Source organism: Rattus rattus, chromosome 1 (assembly GCF_011064425.1).
Source record: "Rattus rattus isolate New Zealand chromosome 1, Rrattus_CSIRO_v1, whole genome shotgun sequence".
Classification (NCBI taxonomy): domain Eukaryota; kingdom Metazoa; phylum Chordata; class Mammalia; order Rodentia; family Muridae; genus Rattus; species Rattus rattus.
The window spans coordinates 199,840,131-199,852,340 of NC_046154.1; the positions used below are offsets into that span (position 1 = coordinate 199,840,131).

General features: G+C 40.4%; 1 protein-coding gene across 1 annotated transcript in view; it reads right to left on the bottom strand.

Annotated features, from left to right (window-relative positions):
* Rassf3 (Ras association domain family member 3) overlaps positions 1–12,210 on the bottom strand; it is a 472,172-nt gene that overhangs the window by 411,014 nt on the left and 48,948 nt on the right. The window lies entirely within an intron of this gene.

Consider the following 12,210-nt stretch of genomic DNA (forward strand, 5'->3'; position numbering starts at 1 on the left):
TTTCAGGTAGAAATTATGTGTGAGTTTGACATAATCTGTCAGACAGCCACACAGATTATGGGTAGGTAGTAGCCATCTTGTTTATGAGATTTGCACTTAGTTATCACTTTGTGGGCATAATAGTAGAGTGCTTATTCACACATATTATTTAATTTAACAATGATTCCAAGGCACAAGCATAGTTCAACTGACAATTCAGAAAGACCAAATGAAAAGTTATTCAATGAAAAGATGAAAATTTTAATAACTGAAGAAAAAAGCTAAATACCAGGATATTTATATTGTTAAGTTCTAGAACATATTAGTAGCTTTTCTATTTCTATGCTAAAATGCTGGGACCAAGGCAACTTACAAAAGAATGTGTTTAATTGGGTTTATGGCTCCAGAGGATTTAAGATTATGATTGGCAGAGTGAAGGCAAACTGACAGGCAGCTAAAGGAGCCTATGAAAGCTCACATTTCAATCCACAGGCAGGAAAAAGAGAACACAATGGAAATTTGTTTGAAACTGAAAACTTCCCCAAGTGATAAACCTCCCCAGCAAAGCCAAGCTATGCCCAATATGGTTCATAGTCACCTTCTCCTTGCAGATTACGTTTTAGATCTCTCAGCTCCTTATCCAGCACCATGTCTGCCTAAATGCTACCATGTTTCTTTCTATGACAGTAATGGATTCAATCTCTGAAATTGTAAGCCAGTCCCAGTTAAATGTTTTCTTTTATAAGAGTTGCCATGGTCGTGGTATGCAGCAATATAAATACTAAGATAATAATCATTCTTCAAACCACCACATCAAATAATAACATGTTTTCTTTCTATGATACTGTGAATGAAAATGAAATAAGAACACTTATATGTATATTTGAGTATACACATATATATGCATGTATAATGATGCTGTCTCTTCTAACTTTGTCTCCATAATACTTCTGCTGTTGGGACCTATATCCTGTTACACCTGCTTTCCTCAGTCTCCATCTGTCTTCTGAGTAACTTCTTCACGATTGACTATGTATTCAGAGTCTATGTTTAAGACACCTAAACAATTAGACTTATCTGTGAATGCCAGTTTCTCTGCAGCTGTCAGCCCTAACTTCGAGCTTAGTTACAGTAAACATAAGTGAAAAAGCATGAATTTCAGTTTCTTTTCACATCCCATTATATTTTCAGAGTATTGGTGCAAAAAAATCATAGCTTTGTATACTTAGCATGCTAAAGGTGAAACCCATCTTGAAGGACTCTTATAGCTTTAGGGAATGGGTTAAATTTCTTTAATCTATCATAACTCCCATTGAAGATACTATATAAATGACAATAAGCTGCCATTTATGAAGCATGCTGTTTGTAACCTGAGTGTCTAGATGGACACCACACATATCTTCTTAGATAAAATTCATAATTATAACTTTTTAGTTCATAATTTGGAATAGACATGGAATCTTACATATGCTCAGAACATTACAGGCACAAGCTCTTCTATTGAATGATATCCCTGGCCCTCTTTATATCAAGCCTTGAGACAGGTTCAGAGAACTAGTGTATCTTTCTCAGATACACTGCCAGTGAATAACAGGCAAGCAATGAACGGCTCTGTGAGGTTCAGCAGAGATTGATTAATTTCTGTGTGATAGCTCTGTACAACCTGGAGCATCAGTTACAGAATTCACTGCTGTTTGTATTGGAAGGGCTCCTGTCCCTACTGCCAGACGGGGACCACTCAATTAAATTTCCAGTTCAACTGCCAGCAGCCATTCTGCAATGCAAACTGAGGATCAGCCAGCTGCCCAAGGATTAGAGAAGGCAGCCATTTCGCCACCTCACTTGACCCTCTCCAGACACAAATTTATCTTCCTGACATCACTTATCAAATACCCAAATTAGTTTTGTAACTTGCATAAAAAAATGCTACTAAAATCACAGAGGCAATCAAAGATAATATAACAGATGAAGGCAGATCTTAGAGACTGTAGAAGAACTTTATAGGAGAAATAGGTAACATTGATTTATTTTCATTTTTTATCATTGAGTATATACATGTGGTGTGTGTGTAGGTGTAAATTTCTTTTCTATTGCTATAATCAGATATCTTGACAATACAAAATTTAACAGAGACAGAATTTATTCTGGTTCACATGTGGCTCAAGGTGCAATCCATCATGTCAGGGAAATCAAGGCAACAGGAACTTGAAGCAACTGATCAGATCACATCTACAAGCAAGAAACAGAGAAAAATGCAAACAACCAAGTGCTTGGCTCCCTTTTACCACTTTCTAACATCAATGATCACCTGCCAGGTAATGATCTTACCCACAGTTAAGAGGGACTATCCCATTTCAATTAACATATTCCCTTATGGGATGCACAGAGGTCCATCCCTCAGGTGGTTATAGATTTTATGACAATTATAACTAGTGCTCACTATGCCAGTACATGTGTACGCATGGACATTCACAGAAATGAGGGCACATGTAGATGACGCCATGCATATGAAGGTAATAGGATTTGTTTGGGTTCCACTTTAATGAGGATAGATTCTTTTTATCCTTCAGGGCTACACATCCCAGGCTAATTGGCCTGCAAAGTTCAAGGAATTTCTTTGTCTTTGCTTCCCACCTCAATGTGGGAGCTCTGGAACTCAAAACCCATGCTACTGTTCCAAGCTTGTTCACCTCACAACATCCTAGTAGTATAATAATGGCTAACAATAATAATGGTATAACAATAAGCCACATGACAAATGAAATCAACCACTGTAGAGACAATATAGGATCCCATTACCTCAATTATTTCTAAAGTTTAATTGCTAAGATAAAGAATTTGGAAAATTCCTGCATAACCAAAGAAGAGATAGTCACTGAAAAGGGACAGAAAGACGGTCCTATGGGGTTTAGAATTTTATTTATTTATCTTTCAAAGATGGTTTGGATGGTGGGAGAGAGATGGAAATCATGGAGTCAATCCTCATGTTCATGGAGCATCCTCGGATGTTACATTGTCTGGCTTCTTCAGTTTTTCTGACCCACAGACCTTTCTTTTTGTGCTACCATGATATGGTCCTGGTTGCCATAGGACTACTCTATGACCCAAATAAGAAGTAAGGAGAAAATACATGCAGTTTAGTTTGTCCAAGTGTCCCATCCAGCATGAGAATGTGTCTCATTCCCCTTTTGCATATCTGTAAGCCATCACAACAGTAAAAACGACAAAAACCTTACTGACAATATTTACTTATTTTCATTAAAATATAATTACATTGCAATTCCGTAACTTTTCCTCCCTCCTGTCAATTCTCCCATACCCCTCCTTCTATCCATTGTCATGCCCTCGATCACTTCCTCCCATTCCTAGCAAAAGAACTACGGGTAACAAGTAACTAATGAAAGAGGCAGAAATACTGTATCCCAGGAATGAGCTCCCTACTTGTGAATTTGAGTTAATAGTATGCTGGCTCCAAAGACTGTTCAATCTGCATTACAATTATATATGTTTAAGTCCCTCTGACAAATATGTATGAGTGTATGGTGGTGGTGGTTATAATAATAGTAGTAGTAGTAGTAAGTGATGAGAATGAGTCCTTTGAGGTTTCTTCTGTTTTATCCTTAACTGAAATGAATTATTACTTTATGTATCAGAATATAAAATCTACAGCAACAGTAATCAGTTATAAGGAGGAGATCATTTATGGGGTTGGCTATGAGAAGCCATATAAAAAAATCAAACAGGCAACTTCTTGAACCATTTCAGACCCATATGGCATTTTGTTTAAAACTGAAGCTAAAACAGTACATATACCATTTAGGATATCTGTGTTATTCAGAGAAGCAACTAGTATTATTAAAGCAAGAAAGACAAAAATCAATAAAAATTTCCGCAGTTAGGAGTCAGAAATTCAATGACTTAAGAATTAAGGTTATTGTTATTAATTTGCATATTATATAATGATTTCCATGTATATAGCTATTAATTGTTAAAACAGAAAACATTTTTAAAATCTTCTATATTCAACAAACAAGAGTAGAGATGATCTTCTCCACCCCTCCTCTCTGGAAACCTCTAACTTTCTAACTTTTTAACTTTATCTCAAGGCACATAGTGAACACATATCAAAGTCCATATAGAAGTGTATCTATAATTACTATGAAAATGTTAACTAAGAGTGGAAGGAAAATAATTTTTCTCAGACATCATCAAAATTAAGGAATGTGATAGCCTGGGATACATTCATTCTTAAACTTGAGACAATTTGATTCTAATCTCTCTACATTTCTCTGAGTCATCAGCTCACCTCTAAAGAGAATATTTCACTGGAGTTATTGCAACGACTTCAAGCGCTATCATAGCTCTGAGCATTGTTAAGCATTATAAAGAGTAATACTTCAAGCATTTGCCTTTCCTTAATCTCTGTCTTGCCCCTAAATCCAGATTAATTTGCAGGATGACCTTTGGAAGAAAAACATTTCTCAGGGGAAAATTATCAACCATGGACTGCTTACATTAAGACCTTTAACACTAAATGTCAGATATATTCAGATATCAATGATCAAAATGTATTTAACTAGCTGGGTAATAGGGGCATATATCCTTAATCCCAGGATTTGTCAGGCAGAGGCAGAAGGATTCTTAGAGTTCAAAGCCAACCCAGCCTACAGAGTGAATTCCAGGACAGCCAGGTCTACACAGTAAAACTCTGTTTCAAAGGAAAAGAGAGGAACGAAGTAAAGGGGAAAATTCATTTAATTAAATCACTCTAGGGAGTGAGTAAAGAAAAAATTTCTCACCCATTATGAAAAGTAGAGAGATTTATTTTATCTATATAGATGATTATGTTGAGTCTTATAACCCATCTGGTAACAACTCATGGTCCTCATTTCTATAATAAGAAAGTTGGAAAAGACATTGTGATATAAAGTAAAGTTTTTAAAATACATATGATGATCTCATTGCCTCTTTGCTGAAAAGCCCAGAGGATTTTGAAGAAAATTTGTTAAAATTTCAGACAGTACTGTAAGAAAGGGTTGTATAAAGTGCAAAATATGACTTTGCCACCTTCTTTCTTCTAGGAGAAAGGACTTCAAGCTAGTTTCCTGCAGAGCGTTGATTCTAGTTACCTGCAGAGCATTGATTCTAGTTACCTGCAGAGTGTTGATTCCGGTGCATTTGTAAAGGTGTTGAAGTGCCAACACTAATCTACCAAATTTGGAAATTTTCTATTCTTATAAAAGACTCAAGGACAATTGATATCAAAGACACTAGGCAGCAACGAAAGAATGAGTCACTGAATTCCTTAAAAAATAGTAAATAATCTTCAAGTACCTTCACGTTTATCATACTTGACCCATCGCCTGCCTTTCATGTACGCATTTCCCCCCTATATGATTAAAATATTACTCTTACAGTTAAAAATCTTTGATGCTGGTCTTATCTCTACACCTTAATTTCTGTGTTAACTTAGAAAATCTAGTATATCAATTTAAGGGTGAGGTTGCTTTGTCTTGCCTTATAAACTACAAATAAATGCCCTCTATTCCACAATCTTGTGCTGAGTACCAAATGAGTAGCATACTCAAATAACTAACACATAGAAAACTAGAAACACAAAGTGAGCCTGGGTTTGGTTTATTAATTATTTTGGTAATTATAACCTGGAATGGGATTCTCAGTTTTTGTGATACTTACTTTTCTTGTTTTTTGTGATAAAAATACCTAAAAAGAAGTATTGTAATGATGGAAGGCTTTATTCCAGTTCAGAGGGGTGGGAGGAAATATACTCCATCATATTTGGAGCCCAAGGCTGCCTAGCAAATTACATGCCGGATTTGTAGTAAATAGAGAATAGGAATTGGAGCTTGACTAGTTTGAAAGAATATCTTTCTGGAACTGGAAAGATAATTGAGCAGTTAAGAGTATTTAGTGCTCTTACAAGCTCTATCCTGTATGTCTGAGCATTATGTACCTAAAGCCAAGAAATGCAGAGGTAGTAGAACCCTTTTTATCTGGGGTGGGGGGGTGGATATGGTTAGGAGTCATTATGTGCATGCTAGAATTCTATGCGGAGCCACTGAGGGGGAACATGTTCCTTCCATATACTTCCTTCTGTGACTGATTTCTCAGAAAAGATGACTCGCAGTCACTCCTAATTCATCTAGGGCATTACTGGTTCAACTTCTTCCTTAGGCAGTTTTCATACTTACTGTGAAGTGTCATTAACTTCTCTCTACAGTAATTTTCAAGCAGGAAAATATCTACTCCTCTTGCCTTTAGTGTTTAACATAGACTATGGAGGTTGGTACTGGCTTAGTTCAAACATACACACACAGACACACAGACACACTGACACACACACACACACACACACACACACACACATGTACACACATGCATGGATACAGACATTTAAACATAAGTTTCAAGTTACATTTTAAAGCATAAATCTTCATTCCGTACTGCAGACCAGTATTTGCACTGGTCCTGTGGGCATATATATCCAAGTGTAGGAGACAGAAGAGATGTGCAAGAAAAGCCATTTTATGAGGGAGCTGATGTCCATTTTATGGACCACTATACATTTCATGAGAATAAACGAAGCTGAGAATTGATCAGTCTCATTCCATAGCCAGTGATAGTACTATAGGCAAGGTAATGACAAAGTAATTACCCTGGTTCGAACTCAAGGTCTAAACTTTTCTAATTTATTTTAATGAAACACCATGTCCTGCCTATGTAAATCATATATTTCTATTACATGATTTGTTATAAAATGTCTATTTATATAGTTGAAAGGAATATCTGGCAGCAAGGAAGTGCTGGTGGGGATAATTTTGAGTCCAGACTTACTATTTGCATTAATAGCGGAAGAGAGTCTGTAGCATTTTAATGAAAATTTGAAATGAAACTAAATTAGGTATTGAAATTAAGTGCAATTTCTCAAGCTAAGAATAGGAAAAAATAGATTGAGTGGAGCTCTTTATAGCTTAGAGACATGAGAGTAAAAGTTTAACATAATTTAGTTATTCTTGATGTTTCTCTCTAGCTAGAGATATAATCTCTCCCTTGCCCTAATTGAGTTTCTCTATCTCACTCCCATTAATAGTGATTAAAGTAAGATATTGGTCAAGTGTAAAAATGACCACAAATGTGTCCATGTACTGTAGAGCTCTGGGCATTTTAAAAATGTTCGGATTTATGTTAATTTGACCTTTGCTGAGCTAATCCTAAAGAAGAAGATGGATATTTAAAAAAAAATCCCCAGCATACAATTTCAGATATTGCTCAACAGTTAAAAGAACTTAGTACTCTTTCAGAGGACCCAGGTTAAGTTCCCAGTACTCACAAGAGTTTTACAACTGCTTGTAACAGAAATTCCAGGATGTCCAAAGAATACTCTGGAGGTCTGAGGATACTGTGCTCTCTTATGCTACATATACAAATATATAGGCACTGATGTATACACATGAAATTAAATAAATCTTAAACATATTTGATACAACCTCATTCAATAATGATTAAGGTTTATTATATGCAATGCATGATTTAGGTACTAAGTAAACAAATCAAAAAATGAGAAAGAAATAGAAATTTGATTCATCCATTCATCTCAAAAATATACAAAATAACATGAAAGACACATAAGACAGACATGGTTAATATTATGTGTAATATGATCTAATAGAAATGTGTAGGAAATTCTAGAGTCTCAAACATGGAAATATCCTGGGTTGCCAGTGGGTAACTCATGGTTTCAAGGAAGGTGGAATGATGGTAAATATTTTAAAGAGTGAGCTTTGAAGAGTAGACAGTACATCACTAAAGAAAAATTTCATAATAAATACTTAAAACTGTGTATTCTAAAAAAAAAAAAAAAAAGCCTCTTCCCAGCACTGGGAGGTGGGTGGTGGAGGCACAACCAAAGGTTATCATTTTCCTAGGGAGTGGGGAAACGGTTCTCCAGTTTTGTTTTTAGATGGGATCCCTTGTATCCCAGGCTAGCTGCAGACTTGCTATGCATGTGGCTGAGGGTGGCCTCCTGCTTCCGCATTAGTACTGGGGTTATAGACATGCCTCACACGACTGACTCCAAGTTGATTGAAAACATGCATGTGTCTGTATGCTCCTAAACGGAGTTCTAGAGCACAGCGAGCAGTATACAGCGTTGGTGAGAAGTCTTTTAGGTATGCAACGTGGAGTCCCTGGGACGGGCTGAATGCCGAAGGGGCTGTCAGACAGAGCTAATGCTGCGAGGTCCTAAGAGGGCCCTTTGGACCAGAAGCATGTCTTGCTTAACCCCTGTGAATACATAGGTAAGGAGGGCCGGAGGGGGCAGATCTGTATGTACCTCAGCCTTACACTCCTTGCTAAGGTACTGAAGGAACTGGAACACTACGAGTCTTTCCGAGGGTCATCTTTTCGATCTGAGCCGTAACTACCCAGCAGCCCTTCCAGCAGCCATGTGCTGTCTGAGCCTACTGCAGGCAGGAGTCACATGTGGCTTCCAAGTGTGAAATGAGGAAACTAATTGGAAGCGTCTTTTAGTCTTTTAAGTGTTCCACTGGACAGCACAAATCTAGAAAACAACCGGCTGATGCAAACAAAGGACCAGAGGCAAAAAGCACCAAGAGAACAATGTAACAGGACACTAATGTGAAAACACCGGTTGGGGCACACACAACTGTACTGAGGGCAGACTCCTATCTGCAACTCCCGGGATGCTCAAGGTGGGTATGTAGCCTCCCAAGTGTACTCATGTGTGCAAACCCACCGGTGCCATATCCAGAGAGGCTGTTCTTGGTGTGTGGTCCTGGCATGTTGATTTGGACTGGCCACTCGGGAGTTGGGACTGTTGTTCTGCCAGATGGAGGGAGACTCTTTTAGCTGGCAAGATTCGGAGAGCTGGCACTCCCTTTCCAGTCCTGTGAGGATTAGGGAGTCTATCTTGCCTGAATTCAGCTGGTAGGCAGGCAACCCTCCTATGTAGCCATAAGATTTCAGCGTGCACTCTCCTGGCCATCATCCCCTGTCATCTCTGTAGCAACAGATGACCCACTGCTGCCTCAGGCAGAAAAGCAAGCGGAAAATCAAAGCAGATGGAAGTGTGGGTGCCAGAGAAGTAAAGGGAGCCGTGTCTCCCCCAAAGAGTGTTGGTCCTGTGATAGAAAGGGTGTACACACTCTCGTACCTCATACACCGCCCCTCACATCATCCCAATAAAGATGCCCTGCAGGCTCCGGGAAGCCTTGCAGTTAAGGAATCAGTAAAATCACCCAGCAAAGAAGAGACGTTTAGCAATGCTGCGGACCTGGTGCTGGTTAATTGTGACCCAATAAGCGAATTAAGCAGGAACAGATTTTTCCCCCCTTCATCATGTAGCTGGCTTCCAACTTGCCCTTCACCGCCTTTAGTCTGATGATGGTTTGTTACAGTTCTAGTGTCCCATCAACAATTCACTTCATCTGTACTCTGGGAGGGGTATGGGGGGGGTTGTAACTAGTATACCTAAAGTCAAATACATCAGTCAAACTTGGTCATTTGAAGCCTCCTTTGTTCCTGAGGCTAGTTATTAACAATCAAAATTACACCAGAGGACAAAGGTAGGTATTTTAAACTATTCATTAAAAAAAAATGAGGCGGCACAGGCCTTAAATCCAAGCACTCAGGAGGCAGAGGCAAGCAGATCTCTTGAGCTCCAGGACAGTCTGCTCTACAGATCTGAGTTCCAGGATAGCCAGGGCTACACAGAGAAATCCTGTTTTGAAAAAACAAACAAACAAATGAAATTTAAATTTAAACAGACCACAAAAATAAAACAGCTACTGTCTGAGGCTGGGGTCTGCAGCAGTCTCTTCTTAAACACAGTGTGCTCAGAACATCAACACAACCCCAGCCTGTCACCACCCTTTGCCAGTGCCACCTGCTGGTCCCCAGCAGTCTGCAAGCCAAGTCCCCTGCTCCTCAGCTCATGGTCCACCCCACACAGACAGCCATCCCCACCATAGTAGCCCAGAGGTGCAGCTCGCATCACACATATCCAGGTTCAGGGCCCAGGGCACCTTCTAAGGCTTCCCAGCCACCCCACTGTGTCTTTGAATCTTCTACTGGGGGAATGCTGCGTTCAAACTAGCTGGGTCCTGAACAAGAGAGGCAGGCCCTATCCTATACAACAGAGCCAGTCCTGAAGTCTGGCCTCAAGTTTGCATTTGCAATCTATCTAGCCTCTTGCGTGTCTTATCGACCAGTGTGATGTTCTTGCTCAGTTCCCAAAACCTAATAAATCTGCAAAGGCATAGGAGGGCTTTACAGTATCAGACGCAATGGTTTATATGCTTCTGCTATCCGTCTGCATCAAAAACCAAGAGCCCTTCAAAGCATGCCCCGTAAATACCCTGGCACACCCGGGCCGTGAAAGCAGGCTCAGGCCTAACATGTTAATAAGATTAATTGCAGTTGTGATACACATTGGAAGAGCTTCATCTGAGCCTTCCATGACCTCACTCTTTAAAGCCCCAGTCACCACTCCGCCAATACCCTATATGGTTGTGCTTTTAAAACCGGGTCGTGTGCCAATCGGCAAACAGCCACTCGTTTGTTTGGAGCCAGAAAACAAACTTGGAGGTGGCCCCGGCTCTTCAGGAGTGCCCTAGTCTTAGGTCCCAACCCTAAACGTACACCAGATTACACTCAGCCTTAGACATCGCAGGTTGAAGCGTTTTCAAAGGAAGTCAATAGCGATGCCATTCATTTCTGAATGGTGACACAATTCATCACTGGTTTTAATTGGTTCTCTCTCTCTTTTTTTTTTTTTCCCGGGTGCATGAAGTAAGAGAGAGGCCAGGCACACACAAATGTGGCTAATCTGCCCGGGCAACTAGGAAAAGAGTGAGGTGCAGAGCATGGGCAAAGGCCAGCCCAGGCTGCCCCGGAGACAGGAGTTTTTTTAAGAACACGTCAACTCAAGGCCTCCGTTTTTGACTATCGATGGCCCTGAACTATGGTCTTTGTCCCCTTAAATCATCTAACACTCACTTTTACCAGCCTGCAAAACTCCCCTAATCAAGCACTACAAAGTAATCATGCTGAAGATTAGGAAAATTAACTGAGAAAAATAAAGATAAGAAAGTGCCTGAAGCCAGGAAGGAAGTGAGAGGCTCAAAAACAAAACAAAACAAAACAAAACAAAACAAACCAGACCAGACCTGCTGCCCCGGTTTCCAGCAGATTAAGAATCTCACTGGTGCAATCTGGAGGTAGACCCTGGAGTCATCAGTGGTCACAGACCATCAGCTAAGGGCTCTTACGACCAGGGCTCAGGGTCCTCCTCCCTCTCCCACCTCAGGTCAGCCCAGGGACACTGGAAGTTTCCACAGAGGCAGAGTCTAGTGGTAAAATCTCATGCCGCCGCAGCCTTCATGACTTTTGAAACTCTGTGGGTAAGGCCAGGTTCCAGAGAACGGAAATCCAACGGGCTTGTTTGGAGACTAGAAAGGAATGCTGGGATGTGGTAGGCCAGTGAGGACGGCTGAGAAACCCTGCAGGTGGTTCCTCCACCAGCAGGCTCTAAGAGTCAGTCAAGGGCAGAGACAGGCAAACAAAACTCCTGGCAACTTTGCCAGGTGACACCTAACTTACAGAGAAAAAAAAAGTCTTAGTAAAATCAGAAGTTAGGGGGGTTGGGGATTTAGCACAGTGGAAGAGCGATTGCCTAGCAAGCACAAGGTCCTGAGTTCGGTCTTCACCTGGGGGGTGGGGAGGGACAGACTTAGGTTCTATTCCCACCCACACACAGGAGGGTTCACAACCACCCATAACTCCAGTTGCAGGGGGATCTGACACCCCCTTCTGGCCTCTGCACACGGTACACAAGGGGACACAGGTAAAATGATCTGAAACAGGTCTATGAGAAAGGATTGGGTTGTCTTTCCTTTTCCTGTTACAAATGTAAGTTACCTCCATATGAAAGGAGGCTTACTCCAGCGTAGGCTCTGTGTTTCCAGGTAACAAAACTATAAATGCTGATGGCCAGAACAGCGGGGAGACCATGTCCAAGAGGTCACACTGAACTCCACTGTGACTCAGATTAACATAGTTCTGATCCCCCCACACACACCACCTTGTGACCTCACTAATGTGCCAACCTAAGCATTCTTAGCGCTCGCTTGATCTTATACACCCCAGGTCCACAGCACCAAAAGGAATGAGTCACGCTACAGGTGAGCCCAG